Source organism: Leucopleurus acutus (assembly GCF_964270905.1).
Source record: "Leucopleurus acutus genome assembly, chromosome: 5".
NCBI lineage: Eukaryota > Metazoa > Chordata > Mammalia > Artiodactyla > Delphinidae > Leucopleurus > Leucopleurus acutus.
The window spans coordinates 142,498,929-142,523,678 of record NC_139147.1 but is presented as its reverse complement, the minus strand read 5'-3'; positions in this window follow the sequence as shown (position 1 = coordinate 142,523,678).

Below are 24,750 nucleotides of genomic sequence, written 5' to 3'. Positions count from 1 at the left end.
CAGTTGCTCACTGTGGGGTCTCCCACGCAGGGTAAGATGTCTAAAGGAAACTGGCCCCTGCCCACCACGTGCCAGTACTCATCATTCCAAGAACCATAAGGAGGTCCTGTATCCTTTGACAACTGCTACATCCCTTCCTTATAAAGTCCCTTTCTCCAGGCCCAAGGTCTCCAACAGGAAAGGGACCTCAAAGTCCACTTTACCCCATTTAGTGCCTGAATCTCTTCAGCAACGACATCTCCACCAAGTGGTTGTCTAACCCCGCTGTCCTAAAGTTGGCTATTCACATACCACCATAATGATATTTAAATAATCAAATCCCCCTCTTTTCTTATATGCCTGAAAGACATGTGAAGATGAATGTGGACATTCTATTTACACAGATCCACACTAGCAGTCCACGTCATCTGAACTATGTATATTACAGATGGTTTTGGTGAAAATTTCAGTTATCCAAGTCTTGAAACAACTCTGGACGTGCTTGAACACATCATGTATAGTTCCTGCTATTTAGATGGACACCTGCGTATGAAATCATGGGTTTGACTGACTCTTTATTTTCTATATATTTTAGTAAACACAAATGTATAAAAAATTAAAAGATGAGCTGTGTACCACCTAAAATATCTTGTAGTCCACACTTTGGGTAACACTGGTCTATTCTATCCTCAAACAGTCATGATGTAAACCACAGTTTTGCTAACGTGTTAACCCGAGGGCCCATATATGTAGTCTTAATTCCGCTTCCAGCACACCATGGCTGAGTTCATGCCCAGACCTGAGGCTGACATCCTGGTCCTGATGCGGGGCCTCTCTCCAGCTCAACAGCACTTGTCTGCACAGCATCTTACCTCCCAAATCTCTTGAGGCATAAATAGACATCTCCTCCCCAGGCCTGTTTTGGAGAGTTCTAGCCTCCTTTTTAAGGCTCTCTCCTCCAGAATCCAGCTGTTCTTATGAAGAACATGGGCTCTCTTTGCCCTCTGGGATGGGAAGCTTCAGCTCTTCACCCTGTCACAAGGGAAAAGATGGAGCGACATGACTTGAATTGCCACACGAAGGGACTACTCCCTAGCTTTTGTGTTTATCCCTGAGGCTGCATATTCACACTGCTTGGATGTGAGTGAAAGTTCAGCATTCCTTTAATACCCATGACTTTTCCACACAGTCAAGGCATGAGAGTTAAGAGAAGCAAAATCTTCCAAGTATTTTCCAGGCTTGAGATTAGAGTAATGAACTTCCTAGCGATTATCAGTTGTAACTGAGGTTACTGGTTGAAGAAGTGGTAGCGGCCAACTTGAGAAGAGACATCTCTTTAAAATGCTTCCACTGTTAGTAAGACTAGATCCCTGTATTGTGTAGTCCTGCTGGGGTGGTATCTTAGTTCACTTGGGCTGCTGTAACAGAACACTATAGACTGGGCAGCTTAAAAACAACAGACATTGATTTCTCACAGTTCTGGAGACCGGGAAGTCCAGGATGGAGGCATTGGCAGATTCAGCATCTGGTGAGAGCCCATTTGCTCACAGGTGGCCATCTTCTCTCTCTAACCTCACACTGTGGAAGGGGTTAGGGATCTCTCTGGGGTCTCTTTCACAAGGGCACTAATTGCATTTGAAAGGGCTCTGTCTTCAGGACCTAATCACCTCCCAAAGGTCCCACCTCCAAATACCATCACCTTGAGGGCTAGGATTTCAACATATGAAATTGGGGGGGGGACACAAGTATTCAATCTATAGCAAGAAACCCTCACCATCTATCAAAATTACTTCTACCATCAACAAGTATTTTGCATCACCAGGCAACATTTATTAAGTGCCTATTGTATACACATTATGGCAATGCCAGTTGCTAGTCTGGGAAAACCAAAGGAGACAGAGGTTGGAGAATGTTTGCACCCAAATTATTTGTTTCTGCAGACTTCTTTTTTATCGCTGCGCCTTGCAGCTTGTAGGATCTTTGTTCCCAGACCACGGATCAAACCCAGGCCCCGGGAGTGAGAGCACTGAGTTCTAAACATTGGACCGCCAGGGAAGTCCCCTGCAGACATCTAAGGAGAGTGGAAAAGACCCAAAATACCAGAGAGAGAAGAATCTGGAACTCTGGATGGGCTCTCTAATAATGGCAGAGGGGAGGGCAACAAGGTAGAAAAGGAGGTGAAGTCATATGCATTCTCAGCACTGTTACCACTCATAATCAGCCTTCCCCAAAATGATGTGCGCATTTTTCTGAAACTCATGAAATGCCTGTTGTAAACGGATCTCTTAAGGAAATCATCAGGGCATCTGAGCTATGAACCTGGAATGATACGGGGGTAAAACTGAGACAACATTTATAGACTTAGGGGTCAGAGATAGAAGTTGACCTGTGGATTGCAAATGAGTTCTTGCCTAAAAAGAGCTTAAAATCTAGTGAAGGGGAAAGGTATATACTCATAAACCTAAGTGCCAAATATAAGTGCCAAAAGCGTGACAGTTAAATTATAGGCATTCAGTGGTATTCAGAGGAGGGAGAGAGTCCCTGTGAGCTGAATGGTGGGGAAAAGCATCATGATGAAATACCTGAACTGGTTTTAGGATGAATTTCTTACTTTGGAAATCAAAGGCTCCACCAAAATGCACTGGTAGAATGGGGAGAGGGCTTAAAGTGCTTGTTAGAATAAATTCTTTGACTAGAATTATTTCTGTTAAATCGTTTTTGTGAATGTGGTTTGATTTTAAATTGGAAGATATATACGTTCATCACAAACACGAAGACATGAATCCACGAGGAAATTTCCAAAAGGAATTCTCCAGCAAGAGGAATATTTCCATTTCTTGAGGCTTTCAATACATCAAACACATAAAAAAAATTTGGAGAAATGCCCTATCAGGTTCAAAAAAATTGCAGTGTATTTTAAATACTTACACTTTATAAATTACCACTTTTACTGTAACATACAAATAGTAATGGCTTATTGTTTCCAGTGCTTAAAAGGTGTATTTTCATTGCACCCGCAACAATTCCATAAGGTGCTTGTTATCATTCTCCCTATTATACATATGAAGACGCTGAGTCACAGAAAGACTGCGCGTGGCCTAAAGTCACACAGCACTAAGAGGTAGAGCCAGAACTGGAAAGCAGGCAGCCTGACTCCAAAACCCACACTTTCAACTACTATGCCATAAAATTGTCTATCTGTATATCCTCTTCTGGAGAAAATGTCAGAGTTTAAATTTAAGATCTTTCAGGAATGTGAAACCACTTCCCTATCACCACCCATCACTTTCTGTGATAGGCTTTGAAGGACACACAAGCAAACCACTTAATACATGCACATGTCTGGAAGAACTACATTCTTAGACTCAGGAAGATAAGGAGTTGGGGATCAACCCCCGATGCAGAGAAACATCAGAAGAAAAGTTCCCTGTATTCAGAGAGCAACAGTGAACACCTAAACTTCCTTTCCTGAGCTCCCCACCCCAGGCATCAAATCCTACAGCCACGTGAGCATGGACTGAAATTACACCAGCTAATTGTGTTCTGCAGCTCCGCATAGGTTACTCCAAGTGCAAAGGGACAGTGTTTCTGATAATTAGGTCTCAAAATTAACTCCCCATTAAGATAAATGAAGAAACGACTTTCCTCCCAGTGAGATTATTTTAGTCTGGCTGCTGATTCAACAAAATTAGCAGAGATTAATTGACATTCTCAAGAAACTCCACATTGGAAAAGGAGGCAAATTTAGGTCACGGTTTGATATCCCAACCAAATGGGCCCAAATATAGTTTATTTACGCCCGTTAACTCCCAACTGCTTAGCCTCTGACCTTGGCACGATAGGTTTAAAATGAGGAAACCTGGGTCACGTCCCGCTTCTGCCACTTAATGGCGCCATGACCCTGGAAAGGACATTTGACCCCTCTGAGTTTCATTTTTCTCACCATTAAAATGGGGATCCCCTGCCAACCTCCCCACACTAGGGGGTGGTGTCCTCATGGATATAATACATGCAGAAGCCCCGTGGGGACTCCATAGGCCACAGATGATGTAACCTTGTTTATTTCATCATCACTGTGAACGGGGCCAACGATTTTTGTATTACTAATATTTCTTCCATTTGAATTATTCAATTCAGATGACAAATTTTACAAACAGCTCAAGCCAAGAGCTGAGGATCAGAGTCACTTGGTTCTTACGGCCACAGTACTTCTGAGCCAGAACCAAAAGCTGTACTCTTTTCTTTTTTTTTTTAACATCTTTATTGGAGTATAATTAAAGGCTCTACTCTTAAAGCAGACCACGCTGGCCTTCTGTTTTCTAGATTAACACGAGTTTCCTAATTCAGAAACTGAGTTCATTCCCTGAAAGTTCCTTCACAGCTGATGGATATGAATATTTAAATGTGTGTTTATTACATAAATGTTATAACAAGAACCAATGTACAGTTGTTGAATTAGAAACAACTGTCTACAACTCCATGCTGCCACTCCAACGATTATTTTACAAACCACGTATTTATATATGAATAGTGATAATCTAGCTTAATTACAACTTGGGGTTCTATTTGTGTATGTAACACTATATTATACACATTTCCACATGAAATTTCTCCTAGTAACATTTACTAATCTTATTGGCCATATCTTAGGCAGCAAGTAGATTAACCAGCTTTTTGGAATACTTAGGATACTTTCTCCTTCTAAGGATACCATTTTGAGAAACAGACCAACATTAATAATAGTAACGAGAATGATAACAGTGCTTCACAGACAGAGCTGCCACATACGCTTGTGTGGGTCAGATGTGGAACTGCTCTAAAGGCCACCACTGACACTTCTAATCACCACAGATTTATCCTTTTCTTATGCCAATATTCCAACAGACTGCAGGAAACTATTGGGGTAAGGACTCAGTTTCTCTAACGCACAGGGTGAGACTAATGGCAAGCTGCTCTTATTTATGAAATCTGTACCGTGTGCCAGGCTCTGTTCAACTAGCGTTTCCCAAATTACCTCATGCAATCCTCTCAACAATTCTATGAGTATAGAAACTGTTATTGTCAACCACGTTTCACAGAAACTGAAACCTTAGTTCACTCAGGGAGCAAGTGGCAGGGTGAGAGTTGATTTAAGCTCTTTCTGATTCCAAAGCCTAAGTCCACCCAAATAGTAAACTTTATGTCATACATAATTCTACTGACCATCGACGATACCTGCATAGCCACACATTATCTACATGTTACATAGTGATTTTCTTCTCTTAGATTCTTTCCTCAAAGGTAGAATTACAGGGTCAAAGATTAGATCCATGTTTAGGGTCATATAAATCTACTGTTACCAATAATGTAGTTAAGTTCTACTATATCTTTTTTTTTTTTTTTTTGCGGTACGCGGGCCTCTCACTGCCTTGGCCCCTCCCGTTGCAGAGCACAGGCTCCGGACACACAGGCTCAGCAGCCATGGCTCACGGGCCCAGCCACTCCGCAGCATGTGGGATCTTCCTGGGCCGGGGCACGAACCCGCGTCCCCTGCATCGGCAGGCGGACTCTCAACCACTGCGCCACCAGGGAAGCCCCCTACTATATCTTTTTATCCTTTATTCAGAAAATATTTATTGATCCCCTGCCATGTTCTGGGCACTGTTCTGGAATTTGAAGAAAGAGCAGTGGGCAAATAGCACACTTTCTTGTCTTGAAAAAACTTAAAATTAAGTGGAAAGCTGACAAACCAGCATTGTATGCTGTTATTCATATTTCTGTTTCCTAATTTGATCTGTATATGTGTTAACGTCAACATGTGGATGTACGTTTTTGATAAATGGTAATGGCGAATGTGGGTCCCCATGAATTCGAGTGATTTTTTCTCCAGTGTGCATGGAGGAGAGGTGGAATTGAAACAGAAAAGGCAAAACGTTGTTCGGAATTATTTCCCTCTTCTGAACACTCCTATGGAACTTTATTTATACATTATCATCACACTTTATGATTTAGCTACTTTTGTGAGTGTCATACCTAGAATTCTTTCAGGCAGGAGTCATATTATGTAAAACTTTTAAATAATACAGTTCTTTGTGGGCACTCAACAGATCTGTTAAATGAATGAAAACACTACACGAATGACCAGTAACATCAAAGAACTGAAAAAAATATAAGTGTTAGTAATTACCTCTATACACACACACCCACCATGCCATTTATTGGGTGCCCAAGTCTTTTTTTAAAGGGAGCCTCAGAAATCATGACTCTACACATATCATTGTTTGAATGTACCAAATATGCAACAATTTGTAATACTCTTTCTCACTGTCTCCAAATCTTGCCTGATCATAAAATCAGTTTTGAAAAAGTCATTCCCAGATTCCTCCTCATAGCGTCTGATCTAGTTGGACTAGAAATCTATTTTTTTAACAAGTTTTGTGGGTAAGTCTTATAATAAGGCAAAACATTTAAAAGCTACTCTTAAAAGAGGTGTTACATGTCATACCTTGCAACAGATTAAAAATATGAAGAATAGAGAGTTCTGAATAGGTGAGCACAGTTTCTATTATCTTATTTAATGTGGGCATAACAGATAAGACTTAGGGATTACCTACGCGCCTTTTAGAAATGGATCAGGTGCTACTTTGTTACATTGCCCCCCTTGCTTTTGAAAATGGGTTCATAATGTGTCCATGTATAGGAGAAGAAATCATTTAAATTGCTTAACAAGATAAATGCTAGGTATAATAGACAGACTATAATTCCACTAGCATAAGGGGTTACCGTATTAGAAAATGCTCTCCTGAAAATGGAATTTGAATTAAATGATACCCATGGTATGAGAGGAGGCATCTTGCTTGTTTTAAGCAATCCTGTCCTGAGTTGTACATAAACAATTCTACTCATAAACATACAAATGTCAATAAAGCCCTGTAAACCACAGCAATTTAATTCCTAAGTATAACCCAGCAGGTCTTTCTATGTCCCCACACATGTCCTAGAATGCAAGAATGTGCACACACAGGAATATTCATAGCAGCCATATTCCTAACAGCCCCAAACCAAAAACAAACCAGTGTCCATCCACTGTAAATAGTGGAATAAACTGGAGTATATTCACACAGGGGAATATTTCACAGCAATGAAAATAAACAAATTATTATCGCTATAAACAACATATGAATGAATCTCACAAACATAATATCTGTGCAAAAGAAGCCTGACAGAAGGGAGGACATATTGCACAATTTCATTTATATGAAGTACAAACCCAGGCTAACTAATCTATGGGATTAGATGTAGGCAGAGTGATTGCCTGCTCACTGCAAGGAGGTGAAAGGGGGCTTCTGGTGGTCATTCCTGATCTAGATGCTGGCCATGCGGGTAATTTTGTGAAAATATCTTGAGTTGTACACTTATAATTTTTGCACATTTCTAAATGTATGCCATATACCAATCTGTCATTTACTTCCACAAAAAAAATATGATTATGTTTCTCCTCCAGTTCGGTGGTTGTTCATAGGGCAGGGGGATTTTTGCTGGTTATCTTCACTGATAGACAGTCTCCCATACTACAGAAGAGCTACAGAGATTCCGTATAGGAAATGCGTGACAATGTTCAAATGCAAAGATTATGCCTTTTATCTACTTCCAGTGTATTACTTACTTTCAATGTGTTTTCCAGTCATGGCTCTATATTTGTGCTGATTCATGCTCTTGTCCCTGACAGATCCCCTGTATGAAGAGACAACAGAGAGAAAAATCCATAACTCATTAAGGTCAGTGGTTCTAATGAAGTCTGGGAAACAAAAGACAAGGGTTGCTTTCTCTGTCAGCCCCACCCCACCCCGGGCAGCCATCCCAAACAGCATTCTTTCTAGGTCAAGGGCCCCTGTGAGGGAGTGTGCCGACAGTACATGTGTATCACTACCATTGGCATAACAGGTCACTGAGTTAAGAGAACAACTGCGAATGAGGACATAGAGATTGGTGCAGGGATTGAGCTGAGGGATTTTTGAGAGATTATTATTGGAAATAATAGCAAATTATGTGGGTGTTGTCCCCAGATCTCCATCAATTCTTCTCTACTATTTTGGGTACCTCTCCCCAACCCTTTGCTGTGCTCTCCCATCCAACAGCCAGCACCTATGGTTCATCCTCAGAAAATCTGGGGTGCTCCTGGAGCTGCTTCCCCAGCATTGGCAGAGAGCTGGAAGTCTGGAAACATTCAGCTCCCGGGGCAGTCCCGGCAGTGACAGCCCCAGCTCCCACCCTCTATTCAGGAGCCATGGTCAGGACAAGAACAAGGGTAAGGTGAGGGCGGAATGCAAGTTAAGGGGCGCCAAAACACTTGGCAAAATAAATAGTATTTCAATGCAGTATTTTTACAAATAAATGCCTCAACTTCCGATGTGGTTCCACCCAGCACTACTTTCAGATGTAACATGCGTCAGCGCTCCCCTCGAGATGCTTCCCCCCTCTTTGAGGGAGAAGGTGTGATCTGGGGTTTTCTTTTGCCTCACAGAAATTAAACTCCTCCCTGGCCTACCATTGTCTTGTTTCCTCAGCTCCACCTGGTTTCCAAATGGTCCTCTCCCGGAAGTGCACCCACGCAGCTGTCCCATTTTCACCTATTTCCTTAACGCTTTCTCATATACCCAGGCTGACAACATCAGAAGTAGAAAATGTGAAGTAAAGAAGAGTGCGTAGACCTTAACATTCAAAGTATAAGATCCTTTTCACAGAAAATAATAACCTTCCCTAAAAATATTGCACAATTCATTACAATTCATGAAGGTCCGCTATGAAAATCAAAACCCCGTCACGCCAAAGCTCTAACAATACATGTAAACAAACGACTACAGGCTCTAAGCGGAGTATGATGTCGGATTCATGCCTTTAAATTTCTTTCATTACTCGCTCTACGGTAGCAAATGAAATGCCAGGAAGCCGCAGGGAGAAGGCATTGCAGCAGTTTGCTGGTTCCTGAGGTTCATAACATACATGTCAGGTGCCATCTCCTGGCGAGAGTGCCCCTATACCTCTAAACCACGGATGCCTTTTACCTTTAATTGTGTGCTGGAACAGGCTGTAAGAATGACATTTGGACTAAATAAAGGACATTTATTTGTAACATAAATATTAAAAAATTTTAAAGTCCTGTGTTATTATTTAATCAGTTACAAATATGAGTCTTCCGAAAAAGCTCTGCGAATTATATGGATGTCAATTTCCTGGTTTTGATACTACACTATCGTGATGCAAGATGTTACTTTTGGGAGAGACTGGGTGACAGGTGTAAGAGGGCTCTGTGTACTTATCTTTGCAATGACCTGTGTATCTATAACTATGTCAATAAAGCGTGTTAAACGCTTGAAAAACAACAACAAAAACAGGGCAGTGCTTATTACTTGAGATCTAAGAAGCAGGTTGTGAAGATACATTGCCCAACAACCTAAATTCCATGGCAGACGATGTCATCTATAAATGCCCTATAAATGGAGTAAGGCTTCATGCACCTCTGAGAAACGGATCTGCCCTGATACCCTGTGTTACATGAATGGCTGTCTCAGTACTTCAGCTGACAATTGTCCCATGACCGCATGTCTTACCTCTGACCTGCCACACTAGTAAATCTTTCTGAGCATACCTCAGGAATTGTGCAAAAGTAGTTAGCTGTGTGTGATGGGCTGAATAAAAGCCCCCCAAAATATCAGGTCCTAATCCCCAGAAATATTACCTAGTGCAGAAGAAGGGTCTTCACAGATGTGAGTAAGGATCTTCCAGGGAGAGATCATCCTGGATATTCTGTGTGGGCCCTAAATGCACTCACAAGTATCCTTATAAGAGACAGACCGACAGAGATTCCCCAGAGACACACTCAGAGAAGGCAATGGGAAGACAGAGCTGGCTCTTAAGACTGGAGTGATGTGACTACAAGTGCCGGAAGGCTGGCAGCCACCAGAGGCTGGACGAGGCAAGGAACAGATTCTCCCCTAGAGCCTCTGGAGAGAGCACAGTCATGTGGACACCTTGAGTTCTGCCCAGTAATAAGGATTTTGGAATTCTGGCCTGAAGAACAGGAAGAGGATACATTTTTGTTGTTTTAAACCACCACATTTGTAATAGTTTGTTATAGCGGCCACAGGAAACTAACACAGCAGGATGCGAGGGGGTTTGCGGCAGCTGCCCTGATGCTGAACACGAGGAGGGGGCCCTTTGGACACTGTGGATGCAGCACTGGGTGTGGAGGCAAGATTGTTTACCTGCTTGTTCAGCTTACCTGCTTGTTCAGCTCTGAGGTCTCTATTGACGCAAAGATAACAGTATATTACCAAATTCTGCTTCTGTTGTAACTGCTATGCTCAGTGGGAAAAAAGAAATGAGTCTTCTAAATGCAAGTGTCTTTTTTTATCTCATACTGCAATAGGCACATTCAAATGCTAATTAAAGTCCGTCATTTTATACTACGATATCCTGTGTATATAATCTAATTTGTTCCAAACCGCCCTCCCCTTTTCTCATTATGTTGACATAATGTGGTCTAGAACATTGCAACTCCAAATGTGATTTATGGGCCAGTACCATTGTCATCACCCGGGAATAGGTAGAAATGCAGAGTCTCAGGCCTCACCTAGATTTGCTGAATCAGAACCTGCATTTCAGCAAGACCCTGGGTGACTGTGTTGTGCACATTAAAGTTTGAGAAGCTTTGTTCTAGGATTCGGAAAATCAGTAACATCTTAAAATGACCCCACACAGCTGAGCCGGCACGTAAATCCTCAGCCTACCGAGAAATGCCAGTGTTTTAAAACACCTTACCATACGTGTGGCTACAGCATCTACTTCTGCATTGGCTGGCAAGAGACGGTTTTGACATAACGCAGCCCATTAATAACACTGTAAACACATAGTTTCTTCAACTAATAAAGACTCTGTCTTTTCCCCTGTGTTTGCTAGAATACAGCTTTTATTTGTGGCTCCCTGACTGCCAGGCTTCATGTTGCTTTCTTCGAGCAATTCTGGGCCCACCTGAGAAGGGCAAGCTCATCCCGGCTGGGTTGTTCCTTTCCTACTGTTGCTTGCTTGGAAGTTAGCAGCCTCCGCCTTCTTTGGTACCCAGTTTGAGAGCTCCATGGGTGTTCTCTGGGCTTGTAACTGCACAGAGTTTGTTTGGGAGCAGTCAGGTTTCCATAGTTCCAATTGCTCTGTTTGCCACCCCATAACCAATGTTTTCAATCTCACTGAGGCTTGGGAGGCAAACGTGTCCATATTGGTTCCCCTTGTTTACAACAATGCAGCATTTTGACCTGATTTCACAAAAACACACAGTGCATTTCTCCCCATCTTGCCCTAATTCTTGAGTTTAAAATATTTAGAGTTTGCCCTGTTTTATCAGGATTAAAGCAAAAGTTAGATCCAATCTTTTAGCTATTCCAACCCACATTTCACTGACATGAAAGAGGCATTCTTGAAGCTAATACATGTGGACACACTCATTTTTTTCCTATTTGTTTTTAGAGAAAATAATTCTCTGGTCCGGGTTTGTCCACTAGAAAACAGTCAGTGATCACCAAGAGAGAAGGAACTAAAAGAACAGCTAATTACTTGGAGAAAAACTCTTTGCTAATGATATTAAGTAAGAGAAATACGAACCAACTTAAAGAGAAATCAAACCAACTTAAATTATAGCTCTCTCCTCTGGAATAAGGTCTCCTAGGGCTAAGACTATGCCATCAAAGCCACAAACAGCAACTAACCTAGGAAATCGTCAGGGCTGGAGGATAAACATGAGCCAGTCAAATTTAATTCTCCTCTCTTGGCAAGGAAAAGCAGTTAGAGGAAACATAGCAATGGATTCAAATGCTACCCATTCTTCAAACCAAATAGTTATTTAAAATAACCATATGGCCAAAACCCCTTTTCTTGTTGATTTGATATTTGTCCTTGCTTTCTCCTTCCTCCTGGGGAAACTAAGAAATGAATGGCTATGTTTTTAAATAGAATAAAGTGACTTTAAATGGAAACTATATGGCAAAGTCAGATTTATTTCAATGTGAGAATCTCGTGACAGCCAATGTGGGCATCATTTTTGCTCCAAGGGAAGATAGGTGCCAACACCTCTGAAGTTGCTATTTCTGATGAGTATTGCTCCTATTAGTATAATATTTCATATCATATATTGCTAGACAAGAAAATCTAACTCGAAATTAGTATAGATACTATTATTCATATGGTAATCAGCCATCAGAAAAGCCAAAATGCCTTTATTACTGCAGATGGGTATTTTGTTCAAAACTACATATGAAATGAAGGATGAGGTCAAAAGAGTTTGAGTATTTACAGAAAACTGTTAAAACCACGTGGCAAATTCTACAGGACCCATTTGATACAAGGAGGAAATAATTATCAGTCTGACCTTGGCAAGGATGGATAACCTTGGGCCAAGCAACCTTTCTGAGACTCCATGTATTGCAGCGTGAAAGTACAGTTCCATTGGCATGCCTGGCAGTGCTCTTGAGAAGACTAAATGAGATTCCCCAGGTGATGAGCCCAGTCCTCTGTCTGGCCCAGGGTAGCTCAGTTCCTTGCTTGTTGTTCTTGTTGTCAAAGCAACTACATTGCAAGGGCTTTCCCTTTAGTGTGTAAATAACATAACAATATAAAAACGTTTCCATAACCTGCTTCACTTCTGTCCCCAAAATGCCCACGCACAGCCCCAGTGCCCTTGGGGCCATAGCAAATTTTTCCTTGAGTGTGACAGATTATTTCTTTTTCTCACCACTCTTAATCCTCAGGCTTGACCCTGTTGAGGACCTTGATTCTTCTGGTTCCCATCTCTGAAGAAGATGGGAAATGAGCTCTATTTAGCCTGAAACCGAGGGACCTGAGGTTCCAGCCCAACTGGGACACAGGGGCTCTCAGAGATTCACCCTGTGACAGTGTCTTCTGTGTGAGGTCCCACAGAAAAACACAGCAGCTCTGAGACTCACCCATGGGTTGTACTGCTTGCCAATGGGTGCAGTTAAGAACTTGTCAAATACCTACCTGTGAACTGAGTCAGTAAATGTAAATCGTTGGCTCATATAAATAACTTGCAGTTATGACTTCTTTTTAGTTTGCATTATATAGATCTGAAGTATCTTTAGAAACAGGTTGTTATATTAATATACCACCAAAAGTAATAGCAACTGGTCCCAAGCAATGCGTGCCTTCCTATGCCAATAGTTTGATTAGCCCATAGATGTTATATATACATTAGTAAACTCTTATTTCTTATAATTATTGGACTTGTGCACGTTACTTAACTTTTTTGCTTTTCATTTGAAAAATAATAATAATATCTTCTTTAAAGGGCTCTTGGGAAGACTAAAATAAGGAAGAGGGAGATAAAGGACCTATACATGATGGTACTTGAGTATTACTTCCCGTTTATTCTCAGTTAACAAATATTTATTGAGTAACTATCATATATTAGTTTAGGTGTTGGCTTACTAGGGCCAAGAGAGAGCTTACTTTATAGTGGTAGAGTCTAACAAATGAATAAATATACAAGATATTTTCAGATAGTGATAAGAACTATAAGGCAGTGAATATACCAGCTATTACTATGTAATAAATTATCCCAAAATTCAGTGACTTAAGACAATAAGCAAAATGACTATACTACACAAAGCAATCTACAGATTCAATGCAATCCCTATCAACCTACCAATGGCATTTTTCACAGACCTAGAACAAAAAATTTCACAATTTGTATGGGAACACAAAAGACCCCGAATAGCCAAAGCAATCTTGAGAAAGAAAAACAGAGCTGGAGGAATCAGGCTCCCGGACTTCAGACTATACTACAAAGCTACAGGAATCAAGACAGTACGGTACTGGAACAAAAACAGAAATATAGATCAGTGGAACAGGACAGAATGCCCAGAAATAAACCCATGCACATACAGTCACCTTATTTTTGATAAAGGAGGCAAAAATAGACAATGGAGAAAAGACAACCTCTTCAATAAGTGATGCTGGGAAAACTGGACAGCTACATGTAAAAGAATGAAATTAGAATACTCCCTAATACCATACACAAAAATAAACTCAAAATGGATTAAAGATTTAATGTAAGGCCAGACACTATAAAACTCTTAGAGGAAAACATAGGCAGAACACTCCATGACATAAATCACAGCAAGATCCTTTTTGATCCATCTCCTAGAGAAATGGAAATAAAAACCAAAATAAACAAATGGGACGTAATGAAACCTAAAAGCTTTTGCACAGCAAAGGAAACCATAAACAAGACAAAAAGATACCCTCAGAATGGGAGAAAATATTTGCAAATGAAGCAACTGACAAAGGATTAATGTCCAAAATATACAAGCAGCTCATGCAGCTCAATACCAAAAAAACAAACAACCCAATCCAAAAATGGGCAAAAGACCTAAATAGACATTTCTCCAAGGAAGATATAAAGATTGCCAACAAACACATGAAAGGATACTCAACATCACTAATCATCAGAGAAATGCAAATCAAAACTACAACGAGGGGGCTTCCCTGGTAGCGCAGTGGTTGAGAGTCCGCCTGCCGATGCAGGGGACACGGGTTCGTGCCCCGGTCCGGGAAGATCCCACATGCTGCGGAGCGGCTGGGCCCGTGAGCCATGGCCACTGAGCCTGTGTGTCCGGAGCCTGTGCTCCGCAACGGGAGAGGCCACAACAGTGAGAGGCCCGCGTACCGCAAGAAAAAACAAAAACAAAAAACTACAATGAGGTACCATTTCACACCAGTCAGAATGGCCATCATCAAAAAATCTACAAACAATAAATGCTGGAGAGGGTGTGGAGAAAAGGGAACCCTCTTGCACTGTTGGTGGGACTGTAAATTGATACAGCCACTATGGAGAACAGTATGGAGGTTCCTTAAAAAACTAAAAATAGAACTACCATACGACCCAGCAATCCCACTACTGGGCATATACCCTGAGAAAACTATAATTCAAAAAGAGTCATGTACCACACTGTTCACTGCAGCTCTATTTACAATAGCCAGGACATGGAAGCAACCTAAGTGTCCATCGACAGATGAATGGATAAAGAAGATGTGGCACATATATACAATGGAATATTACTCAGCCATCGAAAGAAACGAAATTGAGTTATTTGTACTGAGGTGGATAGACCTAGAGTCTGTCATACAGAGTGAAGTAAGCCAGAAAGAGAAAAACAAATACCGTATGCTAACACATATATATGGAATCTAAGAAAAAAAGTGGTTCTGAAGAACCTAGGGGCAGGACAGGAATAAATACACAGACGTAGAGAATGGACTTGAGGACATGGAGTGGGGGAAGGGTAAGCTGGGATGAAATGAGAGAGTGGCATGGACATATATACACTACCAAATGTAAAATAGATAGCTAGTGGGAAGCAGCCGCATAGCACAGGGAGATCAGCTCGGTGCTTTGTGACCACCTAGAGGGGTGGGATAGGGAGGGTGGAAGGGGGACGCAAGAGGGAGGAGATACGGGGATATATGTATATGTATAGCTGATTCACTTTGTTATAAAGCAGAAACTAACACACCATTGTAAAGCAATTATACTCCAGTAAAGATGTTAAAAAAAAAAAAGTGAAAGTAGGCAAACCCCTCTCTAAATTAAAAATGCTATCTGCAAAAAAAAAAAAAAAGACAATAAGCATTTATTGTTGCTACAGATCAGCTAGATGATTCTCCTGCACTCAGTCAACCTCACTTACTTATCAATGAACAGCTTCACGTTGGGTCAGTGGCTCTACTAATCTTGGCTTGAGTCTCTTACATGTATGGGGATCAGCTGAACTATGCTGAGGCACCTGGGTTCTCCTCCACATGGACTGTCATCCTCCAGCAGGCCATGCTTATTCTAATGTCACTTTGGTTTCATCCTATCGGGCAGATCAAATCTACAAGATTCCACCTCTTAATGGGAGGAGTTAAAAAGCTAAGAGGTATGGATACAGACCGGGATGAAAAATTGCTAACATTTTGAAATCAAACTATTCTAGTGAGTTTATGGCCACTTTAAGGACAGTAGTCAGAGGAGCCTCTTCAAGTAGATGACATTTGTGTTAAGAATAACCTGGTTAGCATTACCCTGATACCAAAGGCAGATGAGGACCCTACAAGAAAAAGGAAACTATAGATCAATATCCCTGATCAATATAGATGTAAAAGTCCTCAACAAAATAAGAGCAAACTGAATTCAAGAACATATCAGGAGGATTATACACCACGACCAAGTGGGATTTATCCCTGGAATGCAAAGGTGGTTCAACATACACAACTCAATAAATGTGTTGCACCTCACTAATAGAATGAAAGTTAAAAATCACATGATCATCTCAATAGATGCGGAAAAAGCATTTGAAAATACAACACACTTACATGATAAAAACCCTCAACAGATTGGATATAGAAGAAACATATGTCAACATAATAAAGGCCATAGAGGACAAGCCCACAGCTAACATTACGCTCAATGATGAAAAACTGAAAGCTTTTCCTCTAAGATCAGGATGAAGAACTCAAGAGTGGAAGGTGGAAGAACTAAAGATATAAGATTCTAGGGTCCACAGCTGGGTTGATCCTTTTGTCAAGATCGAAAGCAATGTCACTGCTTCCACACAGAACCCCCAAACTTGTAAATGCTTCCCATCTATCAAAATCTACAGATGCGTTCAGGGTTGGATTTCCAGATGTAATCCAAGACAGAGCATTTGTTATTGCAGAAAACATTACACATTTCTAAAGTAGATCACTTCCACCCCTTCCCAAATACCATGGGGTATTTCTTTCTATGGTAGGATTGTACAATTTTCCTAAATAGTTTCATTTGATTATTTTTTTGGTTCTATCCTCACAAAATTTTCCTTCCAGTAACTCAAAGTATAGAAAGTTCTAACTCTAGGCATCATGGAAATAGTAAAAGAAACTACAAAAGGCAGAAGGACGGGTCAAAGTAAAGCAAGACTTGGCCCCATGTCTCCAGAATATCCCCATGGCCAGTGGTGTATTAGTTGCTTTAATATATAAGAAATGGAGTATCTAAACTAGGAGTCAGAAAGCTTGGTTTCTAAGATGTTCCCCAATCTGAAACAATCCAGCATCCTTCTAACAAATCCAACTTTCTTGTTCAAATTACTATAAGCCACTTTAAGTTGGATTCTATAACATGTAATAGAATTTTGGAAGCATGGATTTTCTGAAGCATGGGATGCTGGGGCACAATGGTTTGAGTTCTCTGTACCAATCTAATGCTTGTACTTCCAAGATCCACGGAAGTGTGGATGAACATGCCATTCCCTCCTCCCTTCCTGCCTTCCCACCTGCCTGGCTCAAACTTGGGTAGGCATGGTCCTCATGCTCCCACCCCAGCTCTGCCTGAATTTCCTCTACCCCAAGCACCTGCTCCTTGGGCCAGCTCCTGGGTTTATGGCTGCCCAACTGGTCCTGTCCAGGTGGGTAAGAGTCTTAGCTAAACCCATTGTCCAGGAAATCTCATGTTTTCTTTGGAAATAAATCTTACTTGCTTATTTATTCAAATCTTTATTTTGTTTAACATATAAAGTAAATCTTATTTTGGATGTTAAGTTATAATGGTAGTCTTCTTAAAATTAATATCTTGGGGGAGTTATCAGTTTTCCTGGGTCTCTCCCACATATACAGGTTATTAAACTTTTGTTTGATTTCCTCTTGTTTAAAAAAAATGTTTTTTACATGGTGTATCCAAAATGAATACTCATAACAAGAATATTCTACTCTGCTGGTAGGTTCCCAAAATTTCAACAGAATGTTTCAGCCAGCTGCTCTCTTTCTCTCTTTTGAATTCAACATCCCTCAAGCTGGGCTAAAGATATCCAATCTTTATTGGCCTTTTACAAGATGATAAAATTTAAGCTCAGATAGCCAATGGACACAGACCTGGAGGAGTCCCCCTCTTTTATCTTATTAACTCCTGCCATTCCTCTGGAATCTCAGTGTACATGTTGCCTCCCCTGGGAAGTTTCTTCCTCCTTCAAGACTGTTATTACTGCCCTGCTGTAGTTCCCATAGCAACTTCTTCTGCTTCTATTATGACCTGCTTAACAGAAATAAAATCTCTTGTCTACTTTCTGAATTTTCTCTTCTCTCTAAACTCTAAGCTTCTTGAGGACACTGTTACTATATCCCTGGTACCTTAGACAGTCCCTTACCTGCTGCAGGTATTCAAAAATATTGATTGAACATTGTGTAGACGTAAAATTTATCATGCTCTGTGTGTCAGGTGGTATGATAAGCATCAGGTACAGCTTGTCTTTGCCTAAACGTCCATTTCCCCTTTCTGGTAAATTCACCCTGGTATTCCTTTGGTGAAATCACTTCTCCCACGTCCTTGATTAGTGTGCTTTGGATAGAGCAGATCCCACTCTAGGCTCCTAGGAGCAGTATATGAACAAAGGCTGGTATTTTAAGCATCTTTGACCAAGATTCAGAGTAAATTTTCTGCCCAGCTCTAATTAATGAAATGGTTCTCTCATAAATATATTTCAAAGGGGGTTTTCAAGAAAATTCCTTTAAATTTCTGCCTAAGGAGAATTGTCACATAGCATGAGTCCAAAAATACTCTTTGTGGTGTTTATAAGCCAAATTTTCTAAGAGTCTGCTGGCACACCTGGCCAATCGTCAAGCCCCATCCTTCTCACCACAATGAATGGTTTAGGAATGGAAATGAGACCCAAGCTGAGGACTTAGCTAGGACTCTTGGCAAAGAAGATCCCTCTTCTCACTGAGCTGACTAAGCCTGGAGCTGCTCCTGGCCACCTCTGTCTCCCCTGGAGAAGAGCTTGCCTGAGAATTAGAATGAAAAAGCAGACTTGAAACTGGGAGGAGAATGATTCTGATGAAACCCTTCGAACACCTGGCTCTAACTATGTTTGAAGTGAGACTGGTCTTAGACTTGTTAAAATCTCTTTTTTCCTTAAGCCAGTTTGAGTTCAGTTTCTGTTATTTTCAACGGAAAAGTCCTAACGAATGCCATGTGCAGTATCACATTTAATTAACATCTTCAGGTAGCAGTTATTAACTTTCTGATTTAGAGGTTTAGCAATTGGTACATAGGGGCTGTCTCCCACTATGGAACTCTCCCAAGGTCACATCCTAAGGTCACACAATTAGTAAGTGACAGAATCAAGAATCAGAACATGGTTTATCATGGCTACAAATGCCGGGTTCTAACCACTACTCTCACTGCCACCCACATGGGGGGAAAATAAAACAGAAAGGGCAAATGAATCCATGACAATAACAGCTTATTAACAGAACTCAGTCTCTGGATTCGCATGGTTCCGTATGCAAGATGTAGTGGGATGGAGATGGGGAAGGAGGTCTCGTATGTTTCCTTACTTGCAAAAGGGACATATTACAGACATTCATTGACAGTGAACCATGAGATTTCACAGAATCAAGCATTTCTGGAAGGCTCTTACAGATTATATTCTTATCCAATCATTTCATATGCCATGAGGGGCCCTGAAAAAGGAAAATAAATTGGTTGTTGCAGGTCACAACATGGGGAAAAAAGGGGCCAGGTCTGCAATTCTCCACCCTTCCTGCCCAGCAACATGGGCCTGTTTCCACTATGGTTCAGAATCCCTATTGGATGGGCTGGTTCTGCCCACATTGACTGAGAATTGCTAAGGAATTTCTACCATTCACTGAGGGCCAGAACCATACCAGGCACACTTAATTACAAGTCTCTCCGCCTTATACCCTAGTCCTCCCAATGCAACTCCTAGCACACTCTGGCTTTGACAAGACAGTTGGCATAAACTTAGTGGCCATCAAGTTCATTGGTTTCCAAACCGTAAAGACAAATCTCCCAAGAAATCTATTTGGGGGACCTGGAGACCCAGGGAGACAGGGGAAAGCAGGTCGACACAAGAGGGGCACAGCCGGTTTGGCCCTTCACTTGGATGCAAAACATCTAATTCATTTGCACTGAAGCACCATGGTGCAGAGTAGATAAATACTTAAGCACTGGTGTCTGTCAGGCTTAGGTGCAAATCCTTGCTGTGTGACCTTGGGCAAGTAACTTCACGTCTCTAAGCCTCAATTTCCTGATGTGTAAAATGAAGATAACAAAGGAACTGCCTCAGAGTATTGTTGCAAGGATTAAATAATTTTCTGGCACAAAGTAAGGACTCAATACGGATTAGCCATCATTATTAGTGTGTGTGTCTACTGCACATGCATTTTGACTGATAGGCAACAAAAGGAGTGTCTGAGTTATTGGTACCCAAGAGACCACTGTTCCCTGAAATGTCTTTTAGTAACACTCTGTATTTTTACATTGTTTGCTAGAGACTTTTCCTTTTGTTAGAACCAATCGCCAAGATCCCTCAATAATTCCTTCTGTGTTTACTTTTCCCTTTCTTTACTGATAAAGCACACACTAATTGCAGTGGCTGTTTTAATACGAATGTTTTTACTTGTGGAACTGACCACAGATGTACACGATTGCTAGTGAGACATTATCCGTCTGCTTTCCTCCATTCTGCCCAAATTTTAAACCTTACCTATGTTCTCCTGGGAATCTTTCATGCTAATGCTTGTGGGTTTTATGTTATTCCCTTGTACCTAAGATGGTCTGATTTTCAGGAAGACCCTTCTATCCCCAATTCCTGCTCCATCCTTTGTGCGACATTGTGATTTATAAGAAGAGATATATATTTGGTCTTGAGAGGGATGAAGTTGTCTTCTGTTATGCTAAAGAGGTGACTTCTGGTCCACACTTAAGGATGGGGGCTGGTTGCCAGGAGAACCAACCATGTGATTAGAGAGTTGGAACTTTCAGTCCCACCCCCTGAAAGTGAAGATGGGTGGAGGGTGACTTAATTGCCAATGGCCATTGGTAAACCAATCAGGCCTGTGTAATGAAGCCTCCATAGAAACCCAAAGGGAAGGGGATCAGAGGGCTTCCAGGTTAGCGAACATGTGGGGACTCTGGGAGAGAGGGTGATGCACTTGGAGAGAGCACGGGAACTCCAAGCCCTTTCCCCACACTTTGCCATGTGCATCTCTCCCATCTGGATGTTCCTGGGTTACACTCATAATAAACTGCTAATCTCATGAGTAGAATATTTCTCTGAGTTCTGTGAGCTACTCTAGCAAATTAATGGAACCCAAAGAGGGGGCTTAGCCGGTCTGTCAGAAGCACAGGTGACCTGGTATGTGAAGTGGAGTGCGCGGCAGCCTTGTAGGACTGAGCCCTTAACCTGTGGGATATAATGTGGTCTCCAGCTAGACAGCGTCAGGCCTAAGCTGAATTGTAGGACACCCAGTCAGTGTCCAAGAAGTGCTTGTTGGTGTCGGAAACTCACCCCACCTCCCACTGGAACTGGGTACAGAACCTTTTACTTTGGTAATTTGTCTTCATACAAATACCTTAGTGGCAGGTAATACCTTATACCACTTAACAGGCGTTGCCTGTTTGATGCAAATAATAGGTTAAATAGAATCTAAAAAGGTCTTTTGAATTAGGAGATTGCTTAAGACCATGGGATATCACTGAAAATTCTATCAAGTAGAAAATAAACAACCTAAAATAGAACGCTAGAACTTCCAAAGACACAATCCTGATTATGTATGAGCAATTTTATTTAAATTATATTGATGCAGCTAGATAATGATGATGGAATTTAAGCGTCTTCAAGCACTAAGAAATACTGGTGATATATAGCATCATTCTCCCTACCCATCATGTTCACTCCCCTTTGCTGATGACTTTTGTTAAGTTGTAAATGTCTCTTCTATGTTTTTCATTCATACTATAAAATTCTTCTCTTGTGACAGTCACATGCAACTCGTTATTTTCCTAAAATGCTGTACAATTTCATTAGAACTAGAAAGGGCTTTTGGAACGTTATCAACCTGGTACTGTTCATCTGTCAGTAGATCTTGGCCTTACTAGGACAGGATTGGATTGAATAAAAAGGCTAAACTTTCTGAGTGAATGATCTAAAACTTTTGGAGGAATAGCAAAAGTGTTGGCCAAACTAAAACAGATACCTGTGGGTACAGGCGGGTGAAAGATCCTTTTACCCCATTCACTTTTAATGGCATATTATTTATTTCGGAACCTAATAAAATGGCTTCTTAGAAGTGTTATTATTTGACTTCAGAAATTTCAAAATTGTCGAATGTCCTCTTGCTCAAAAGAATGATACCACTGCCTGCTTTTTAATTTTAAAATACTTGCTTTATCTTAACATATGGTTAAAATTCAAAGAGTTTTCTGTGTGATATTTGCTGAGCCCTTAGAGCAGGGGCTCTCAACTGGGGTCAGTTTAGCCCCCAGAGGACATCTGGAAACATTTTTGGATGTCACAGCTGGGCGTGGGTTCTATTGGCATCTACTGGGTAGAGGCTAGGGATGCTTCCAAACATCCTTCCCAGGACATATCCTCACAACAAAGAATTATCTGGCCTAAACCTAACAGTGTTGAGGTTAAGAAACCCTGCTGTAGAGCATGTCAGATCCCAAAGGTACAAGAGCCTACTCTTGTCTTGGAGTTGCTTAGGATCAACTTGAATAAGACGGTCTCTCAACGTGTGGTGCTTGTATGTGATGCATCGCATCGGTCTCTTACTCTGCATTTGTCTACCCAGCTGGACTGCAAACCCTTTGAGGCAGGGACTGTCCTTACCATTTCTTTGTCAGAGGCGATGGTTAGTGAGCTGTTCTCTGGACTTGAGGGAGAACACAACAATAAGAGCACAGTTAACTCTCAAATGCTCAGCACACTAAGGGTTGAAAGAAGTAGAAGGTCCAAACTCATGGTTGAAAAGTACGAGTCAAAGTGTGCTCAGACAGATTTACGTTAATGTAGGTAAAGTTATATCCAGTAGTTTCAAATATACTTGCCATTCTAACATGCCCATATAATAAAGGTACTCATTAGCCTTAATAATTCAGAAACACTAAATATAAATCACTTGATAAAAATTCCCCCAAAGTTACTGAATATTAAAATAACACGTTATCACCTACTACTTAGGTGGCCATATCAACCCCATCCCACACCCAGGCATTAAAAAGGAAGCAGAAAGAGGTCAGAGATGCAATCCCAAGTATTTGTTCCTTTCCTTCCTCACCTAATCCCTCCATTGCCTGATACAGCCATAGCTCTGATGCTACAGGAATGTATACTTAGCTACTACATTCCTGCTCCTTTCATTCTCTGTGTGGCCAGCCTCAGCTTTGGTCTCAGGAGGAGTTTTGATCAAAAAAGGAAGTGGTACTCTGCCTGGCTGTGGAGACGAAGGCATATTCCCAAATTATAGTGCATACCTTATGGCAATGGTTACTCTGAAGCAATTGGTATTTCACAAGATAGAATTTTTATTTCTTGCTGGTTTGTAATGATATTAATTTTTCCCAGGGTACTTGCCTGTTTAAAGATAAAACTTATGTTAAACTGCAAACATATGTATCTTCCCATGTCATCAAAAGTTGATTATTTGTTGTTGCCTTTGGGGCAAAATAAATTTAGTTTTTATGTTAAAAAAGAAATATCAGCTGAGGATAAGCTGTTAAATCCTGAGAAAAACATCCTAAACAATACTGATGAAGGAAATTTCCTTTAAAAAAATTCAGTAAACTGAGTTAGGTCCATACTTGTCTGCATGGTTTAAAACTGAAGCCATAGGATGTTACAAAAAATGTCCTACAGTTCCATACCTCTTGAATCTCTCTGCGGTTGCTTTGTACAATAATACCACTATAAACCTGCTGGTGCAACATTCCGCACATGCTGTGGACTTACTTATCCCTGACCAGAAATGGAAGTATTACATTGAAATAAGATAACATTGTCTTCTGAGAAGGAGATAAAATATCAAATCTCTAACTCCCTAAACAAAGAGACAGTAGAATTTCCTCTGGTCTGAGATGCTTTCACCTGGTTATATGAATGAGTTATGAGTTACATAACAAAAGTACTGTCTAAATCCGCTACAGGTCTCAGATCACACCTGTTTAATCTCCTACTTATGACTACTGATAACATATCCACCTACACATGAAGATTCCCAAGAGAACTCAAAATCTTATAATCACATGGAAAATGTCCAAAGGTAAGATAATTGTTTGTGAAGAACATGGGAAATCCCTTTAAGAGAATTAAAAAATATGCATTGAAAACAGACATTATACTCACTCAGTCTACAATGCTTGGGAACATTAACTCTTGGAAAGGAAATTAAGAAACTGAATTCCATACCAACTCAAACTTTAACATTTTAAATAATTTTATAATAAAAGAACATAGTTTTAAAATTAAATTTCAGGACTATGAACCGAATATTTAGCTTCTTATAGTTGAAGCTCAGAGGAAAGGAGAGAGAGAATGGAGCAAAAAATATATATAATTGAAGAATTAATGGCAAAAATGTTTCCAAATCTGATGAATTACATAAATATATGGATTCAAGGAGTTCAGCAAGGCCAAACAAGAGAAATACAAAGAAAACCACACCAAGGTACATCTTGGTCAAACTGTTAAATTCTAAAAACAAAGAGAAAAATCTTAAAACCAGTCAGAGAAATGATGTTACATATAACAAACAGTTCAAAATACTGCTGCCTTTTCATTAGAAACAAAGTCAAAAGAGAGTGAAATAATCTTTGAGAGCTAAAATAAAAGGTAAACTGTCAATGCAGAATCCTATATGCAGCAAAAATATCCCTCAGAAATGAATGTCAAATAAGGATATTTC